We start from the raw sequence: 8982 nt of genomic DNA, 5'->3' as shown, positions 1-8982 counted from the left end.
ATGACGCCATTGGCACTGAGAGTTCTGTCCGAGTGAAATCAATAACGATGCACATGGGTACAAGAAGTACGATTGACTAGTTAGAGTTTAACGGAATAGTGGAGTTAAAAATATTCTAGATATAAATACAAAAACTACTGAAGTTTGGAGGTAAAGGAGGTGCCAAAATGTAAAAATATCTTTAAAGCGAACTTCCTCGAAAATGTTTCTATTGTTTTGAAGAACTCTGTTTGTTTCCGACGAGCTAGTGTTGTACAGATGGAGTTAGGAGAAAACGAGAATGGACGACCTCCACTGCTACTCTTGACTGGTACTGAAGAATTATTAAAAGAATAGAAAAAATTGCTCTAAAGATATTATTTAAATAGAACTTCCATATTTATGATAACCGTTATTCGGTTTTGCAGTTTCAAAGTTAAATTATAAAATGTCATACAATTTTAAGTTTTTTACAAAATCTGGGTGTCTAAGATGATTTACAAAGACCAATGTTATTTCATAAAGGGGCGGTAAAAGCATTCAAAAAATATACAAATATATGAAAAACTTTTAGTTGGTGAAGATCTTAGTGAACGCTTGAATAAATCACTCAACAAGTGGTCAACAGAATCAAAAGAGATTTATTAAATTGTAGATTGTTCAGAGATCTTTATTATGAAGTGACAAAGAATTTAATCGCTGCTTTGATTGTCAAAAAGTGTGTGTTTTGCTCAGTTTTATACACCGTTAGATTCATTGCTGTAGTTCTTAGAAAATGTAAGCGAGCTACTTAGATTTATTAAAAAAATTGCCGCTTATCTATCTGATGGACATATTTAAGAAATTTAGTGAAATAAATCTCCTTGTGTGCCAAAACTTCTTCTATACAAACGAAATTTAAGACGAGGAAAATTCATCCAGATGAAAAACGTACTTAATTACCTGTTGTCAGCACTTGGATGCTCTCCATTCTGACTTCAGTCAGAGATTTGAAGATATTAAATACTCCTATTTGTTGTGAAAATGGATATACTTGGTTGAATTTTGGACTTTGTTCAATTACAAGTATAGAAGAAGTTCTAAAATAGCAAGAATTGGCAGAACTACCAAAAACCAACGTTCTGTCTTACCCAAAACCCACGTCATTAATGAGTATTATTATTATTAGACCCACCACTGATCTGGAAATGACCGGCATTCAGGCAAGATGTCTATCATTACGTGTATTAAAACTAAGTATTGATATGCGTTGATTTGATTAATAAAATAACTTTCGAGATCATCCTATAATTACAGCATATAAATTCGTCTACTATTATTCTCTAATCTCACCCCATCCCCACGACTAACGTAACTACCGATCATTTATCCGCGCATCACATCATCAAAGTGACCTACACTACTCTGACCTACTAATGCTAACCTATTGCGACTGACATAATCAGACTCTTCGAGAAACTTACGAACAATATGACATAATTTATTAATTTTATTAATATTATGATTTAAAAACACGATAATTACATTGCTGTTGTAGTATTGTTATTTTATTGACAACCAAAATCTAGCAGATTTTACTTCATTCCCTATTTCAGTTATATATACTTCGTCTGTATTATCATCAAATATTCAAACGTCACACAAGGCTGTCCATTTGTTTTTAAGTCATCTTTAAATATATTTTTATTTTTCCTTGTATTTTTTTTACACTGCACGTATCCAAAGTGATATATGTATCTTTGCAAAAATGTTGATGACGTCATCACAAAATTTTGTAAAGTAAAAACTCATTTGAAACATACGCGTTGCACGCGTCTTTCCATTTACATTGTATACAATATACTTACATAATTATTCCAACTTATAAGGGTTCTCATAAAAAAAATAAAATCCCCCAAATCAAATTTTATAATTTTGCGAAAATGCTGGATGTTTCATAGTACTTCACGAGCGAGGGAAGTTCTGTCGAAACAACATTCGACCAATTTTTTTTTATTGAGTGGTGGAAGTTTAGGTGACACTTGTGTTTCTTGCTGCTCCGCAGTTTTTGCTCGATTTTTGGTGAGATCTGACCTTTTTAAGTTGGGAAGTTAGCGACATTACGCTGGCAGTCTATTGTGCCCCTGTTGACAATTTGTAAGTGCTATATTTTCACCCCTGTGACGACTTACTTTGATTCGATTTCGATTACCAATGGTAATTTTTCTCGAGTTTTTGTTATCGTTGTTATCGTTTTGGTTTTTGTCCACAGATGACAAGATATTGAAGTTCTGTGATGACAAGTTTCTTTAAATTCTCTGTAGGAGGCGAATGACTGTATTGTATCGTAGTCTTCATCTCAACTTATGTTTCGTGTTTACGATTATTTGATCATGTATTTCGTAAATTTGAAGGGTAGAGGTTCATACTCCTATGTTTCCTTCCAGGAAATAAGCGTAGTTCTTAACGCTACCGAGAATTTGGTATTGGAAATATAGTAAAACCGAAAATTGTCGAGAATCTCGAAAGAACGAATTTGTATGTGCTTAAGTTGACAAGTGATTTCTAAATAATTATCCAAACTTCCCTCTCCAGTTTGGATTATCTTAATCCGATCGGTATTTCGGATCATACCACTTTAAAGGTTAAACTACAATTTTTTTTCATACCGCGAAAGCGAACTGTTTCGATTAAGAGAACAGCTATATTTGGATTTCTGATTTCTCTAAGGTTTTCGATCGCGTTCCTAAACGTCGTTTCTTGATTAAAATCCAACATCTAGGAATATCAGGTAAGCTTTGACTTTGATTAGTTCCCGCAAGGTTCCGTCTTGGGTATTTTGTTTTTTGTAGCATACACAATTGATCTACGTAATGTAATCAAATGGCAAATGATCTAGTAACTGGGTGTGCCCATTGAACGTTGACAAATGTAGTTTTCTTTACATTGGTAATGGTAGAATTGACTAAATCTGATGTTGTCGAGGGCTCGGAATATTAACTAGTTTCTTGCTGTCAATTCTGTGTCATTTTTTCTGAGTAAGGTTTGTTGTAAAACTAATCCTACGATGTTCTTAAAGCTGTACAAACTTATGTGAGGCCTATTTTAGAGTTTGCTAACTCCACCTGAACTCGTACTTCTAGAGTCTGTACAGCGTAAAGCTACTAGAATACATTAAGCTACAGTGCGGGCTTGCGCTAATCAATTTCATAACTTTATCTGAAAGACGAAAAAGTGGTGACTTAATTACAGTTTTCTAAACACATAGGCCCTTGTCACCCCTTGTTTATAACTTGTTTACTTTGAACACAGATTAGCAAACCCAAGGACACCGTTTTAAGTTGGCTAAGGCAGTGACCTTTTGAAATGGGGGGACACAATTTAACTTATCAATTAAATATGAAGACATAAACAGGTTGTTATTACCAATTAATAGACGAAATTGTGTGACGGAAATAAATACAAAAATACATTCAATAAAAGTAAAAAAGGATTTCTCCGCATACCTTTTTGCCTTTTGCTAAAATTTTACGTTCACGGCATCTAAAAGTTCATTTTTAACAGTTTTAGACCATAATTTCTTGCTGTTCCAACTTTCGAATTCTCAGTTTTTCGAAATTTTAGTTTGGGGACTTTTCAGTTTACTCCTATTTATTATTCAATTTTTGGATTTTACAATTTCTCAATTTTTCAATTTCTAGGTTTTCAGTTTTTCTCTTCAATTTTAGGATTTTTAAATATTTCGATTTTTCAATTTTTTACTTTTATACATCCTTTATTTGTCGATTTTTCAATTAATTGATTTTTCAGGTTTTTAGGCTTTTCAATTTTTCTATTTTTTTCAGGTTTCGATTTTTCAACTTCACTTTTTTGATTTTTCGATTTCCCAATTTTTCCATTTTTTAATTTCTTAATTTTTGGACATTTCAATTCTTGGATTTTTCAGTTTACTTATTATTCAATTTTTCAATCTTACGATTTTGCATTTTTTTGATTTTTCAATTTTGCGCTTTTTTTAAGGTTTCGATATTTCGACTTCACTTTTTTGAATTTTCGATTTCTCAATTTTTCGATTCTTTAAATTCTCAGTTTTTGGATATTTCAATTTTGGGATTTTTCAGTTTTTCGATTCGTCAGTTTTTCTTTCATTTTTTAGTTTTTCGATATTGCAGTTTTGGGATTTTTCAATATTTCTGTTCTTCGACTTTTCTATTTTTGACTTCTGGATTTTTCGATGTGTCGACTTTTTACTTTTTCTATTTTTAAATTTTAGATTTCTCGATTTTTTGGTATTTTAATTTTTCAATATTTAAAATTTTAGATTTTTCGATTTCTCGATTTTTCATTTCAGCTCTTCCATATTTCAATTTTTCAAATGTTTCGATTTCTTAATCTTTCGATTTTTCGACTTCCCGGTTTTAGATTTTCTGTTTTTTAATTGTCGTTTTTTCAATTCTTCGATTTTTAAATTTTAGATTTTTCAGTTTTTTCATATTTTAATTTTTCAATATTTAAAATTTTCGATTTTTCGATTTCTCGATTTTTCATTTCAGTTCTTCGATATTTCCGTTTTTCATGTTTTCCAATTTTTCAAATGTTTTTATTTCTTAATCTATCGATTTTTCGACTTGTTTTAGATTTTCTGTTTTTCAATTATCGTTTTTTCAAATTTTCGATTTTTCAATTTTTCGATTTTACTATTAATCGATGTTTACGTTTTCCCATTTCTTGACTTTCGAAGGTTTCGATATTCCTGTTCTTCAATTCTTTAATTTTTCGATTTTTCATTTTTTAGTTTTTTTAAGGTTTCGGTTTTTCTACTTCACTTTTTGGATTTTCGGTTGCTCATTTTTTCGACATTTTAGGTTCTCAGTTTTTGGATATTTCAGTTTTCGGATTTTTCAGGTTTTCCATTTTTCAGTTTCTCTTTGATTTTTCAGTTTTTCGATATCTCAGTTTTGGGCTTTTTCAATATTTCGATTCTTCGACTTTTCGATTCTTGACTTCTGGATTTTTCGATGTGTCGATTATTTCACTTTTTCGATTTTTCAATTTTTCGATTTTTAAATTTTAAATTTTTTAATTTTTAAAATTTTAGATTTTTCGATTTCCCGATTTTTCAGTTCGGTTCTTCGATATGTGTCGATATTTGAATTTTTCAAGTTTTCGAATTTTTCAAAGGTTTCGATTTCTTAATCTTTTAATTTTTCGACTTCCCCGTTTTGGATTTAATGTTTTTCATTTGTCATTTTGTCAAATTTTCGATCTTTTAATTTTTCAAATTCGATTTTCCTGTACTTTAATTCTTTAATTTTTTTATTTTTCAGGTTTTTGATTTTTCAATTTTTCGATTTTTTAAGGTTTCTATTTTTCGACTTCACTTTTTTGATTTTTCGACTTTTCAGTTTTTAGATATTTCAGTTTTAGGATTTTTCAATATTTCAATTCTTCGGCTTTTCTATTTTTGCAATTTTTGGATTTTTAAATTTTTGATTTTTCAATCTTTTGATATTTTAATTTTTCAATATTTCTTAAACTTTCGATTTTTCGACTTCCTGGTTTTAGATGTTCTGTTTTTCAATTTTGCGATTTGTTAATTTTTCATTCCCGATTTATCGAGATTTGATTGTTCAGGTTTTCGATTTATCAGTTTTTCAATTTTTTATTTTGGCCTATTTCGGTTTCTCAGTTTTGCCAGTTTTCCGTTTTTTCGTTTTTTGATTTTTCCACTTTTCCAGTTTTTCAACTTTTAACATTTTATTTGTCGATTTCTCTATCTTTCGATTTTTCGACTTCATCACTTTTCGATTTCTCGTTCTTTTGATCTTTCAATCCCTCAATTTTTCAATTTTTCGAATTTTTAAGTTTTTTGATTTCTCGATTTATCGAGATTTGGATTTTTCGATATTTTGATTGTCAATTTCTCAATTTATAAATTGTTCAATTTTTAACTTTTCGATTTTTCGATTTTGGCCTATTTCGGTTTTCCAATTGTTCGAGTTTTCGACTCCACGATTTCTTTTGATTTTTCGATTTCTCGGTTTTTCTATTTTCCAGTTTTTCGGTGTTTCGATTTTTCAGTTATCCGGTTTTTTAAATTTAAGAGTTTCGATTTCTCGATTTTTCGTTATTCGGTTTTTAAATTTTAGATTTTTGAACTTTACTTTTTTCGATTTTCTGATGTTTCATTTTTCGATTTTCAGTTCTTCGATATTTCGATTTTTCAATGTTTCGGTTTTACGATTTTTTAAGGTTTCGATTTTTTTTATTACATTTCTCTCACTGTTAATATCATACAGTGTATCGAAAACAACCACAAAAATTGCCAGTAAAAACGTTTAAAAATTCATACAAAATAGAACACAGTGTTTCCAAAACATTTTCCCGAAAAAAATCCATTATGTTATTACGATTTCAACAATATTCTTAGTTTAAGACGTTTTGCTAGTATAAAACACAAATAAAGAATTAATTCTTAGTTAAACAAAATATGTAAAATCATCTAAATATGTACCAAAAATATTCACTTAGTCGTTATAAAAAACGACCAAACAACTATTTCCCACAGAAATTATAGTCCAAACCAACCAAATCGGTTCTGAACGCTTAGAGTCGACATTGGCCTGAGCGCGCTCTGGTCTGTAGATCAAACAAGTTCTCAGGCGACGAGTTGTAGTGAAACAAGTTTTTTTATTGGCGCTTGTCTTTGGCGGTTGAGGACTCCAATGTCAATAAGTGTGGTTTTGCGATAGTAACTCAATCCTGCCGAGAACGATCGCAACGGGACCACACGCGAGTTGTATCAGGCGGCTACGACGTGTGGTTTCCATGGCAACGGTGTAAACAAAACATCTAAATCAGCCATGATGCAATCTCTGTGCTCGGCTTTTATCAGCAATAACATATCTTGAGCATATCATATATCCAAGACAGACATCTTTAGATGTAGCGGATGTAAATTTTGATACATTTTATACAAGTGGAGCGAGATAAAAAAATTAGTTTTGATAATTATAACACAAATTTATAAAATAAAATAACTATTTTATCATGTCCAGTGTGTTTGTAGACGTTGTAATTTTGGGGGGGCAAGTGCCCTTGTGCCCCCCGGCACCAGCCGCCCCTAGGCTAAGGATCAATTTGTAACAACTATTAGACAGTGTTTTATTGTCAATAGGGTTTTCGACCACTGGAGTTCACACCCCAAAAAATTGTTGATAGTTGGTCAACTACAGCTTTTAAAATTAGATATGATGCTTATTCTTTTCCATTGCACATCATTTAACTTGTTTATCAGTAATGATAATAATAATAATAATATTACTACTTTTACACAATCCATTTTTTATTTTTTGGTATGAATATTTACTTATCTTCCATAATTTTTCACTTTTGTTTATTCGTTGTTGATGATTTACATTTACACAGTTCGTTACCATATATTGTTACTTTATTGTCAAATTTTAGGTGTATGTTATCATGTAGGTGGTAAAATGCTAACCTAAATGTATGTAATTATCCCCACTAACAATTTGATAACGTCATTTCAAAGTTTTGCACACTAAATGGAACCTAGTTAAGAAGTATTGTAATAATAATATCTGTTTCCTTAGCTTATGCTAGGGAAGTAAAAAGTAAAATAAAATAAAAGTCCAGATAAAGTAATATTAAAAATAACAAATCAAAAAACTGAAACTTAACTAACACCCTCCTTGAACTTAATAGTACAACTTAACTAACTTAACCTAAATAACTTTAAATGTAAAACAACAATATTGAGACTAATAAGTTTCGTTTATTTTATTTAAATGTAGAAATCTATTATACATTTTATTAAAGTTAATTCGTTTATTTAGAAATATTTCGTAACAATGAGCAACTTATCATTACTTTTGCAAAGTCGCCATGGACATCTTAATTTATTTTACTGAAAAATATAATATTTAGCAATTTAAAAAAAATATATATAATGTACGTTTTCATAACCAAAAAGAACATTTACTGGTCTTACTAAATTGGAAACAAACCTAGAACTCAAATCTAAACTTTACTTCCGACGTTGCCATTTAAGTATTTTAGATAAAATGAAAACAATTTATATATTGTGTTTACAGTTTGCAATATATATTAGTAATGTTAACCGTACTGAAGTTTACGGAAGATAGCACTAAATAAATGTGTAATATAATGTTGTCTTTGTATTTAAAATGACATACAATAACTTACATCTACGTATAGTGAACCAAAAGCTATAAGGTTATATGGCCATCATAAAAGTAGTTGACCGCAAATAAACACCCCCTTTGTGTGGTTCGCACTAAGCTTACCGGTTGGCAATAAATCATCTTCTAAACATTTCTTGCTCATATTTAACAGGGCCGGCTTTCAAAGCGAGTGGTTATTTCGGAACCCTCAGCGGCTGCAGGTAGTAAAGAAATAGTGGAGTGGTGGATTTTCATATTTAGTGAAAGCCCCCCCTGAACGAAACCAGAAGAGTCGGTCGAGCTGCAGTGGACACGTTATTTACGACCCTAAAACCTTTTCTATTGTAAACAACTTAACTTCGACACAATGGGATGATTTTATGATGGCCATATAACCTTATAACTCTTGGTTCACTATAACTTTCTCTTATTTTCCTCGATGGTATTTTATTTCAATTTTGTTTTTATTTGTTTTATGAGATTGTTCTTTTGGTTTATGTAACGTCTGGTCATCAGGTCATCACTGGTTGATGATTTAAAATACTGTTCGGAACCTCATCCTTAGATCATTTTTAATTCTCGTGATCTGTGTTATTCGTTGTGTCAATAGTGTATTCTATTCGCCTTTTTATAAAGAAGTTTGAGTAATATTTCAATTTTATTAATTTAAAAATAACAAAAAATTGTTTGCGTAAATTTACGGCATTTGCAGAATTTATTTTAAACTTTTTAATAGATTTATAGTTATTTGCGTTAGGGAAGCGATATTATTAGCATTATTTCAATACATATGTCAAATTTGCTCATAACGAAGTTTAGT

Source organism: Zophobas morio, unplaced genomic scaffold (genome assembly GCF_036711695.1).
Source record: "Zophobas morio isolate AGI-343-1 ecotype UQ-CSIRO unplaced genomic scaffold, CSIRO_AGI_Zmor_V1 ptg000023l, whole genome shotgun sequence".
NCBI classification, from domain to species: domain Eukaryota; kingdom Metazoa; phylum Arthropoda; class Insecta; order Coleoptera; family Tenebrionidae; genus Zophobas; species Zophobas morio.
This window is presented reverse-complemented; position numbering follows the sequence as displayed.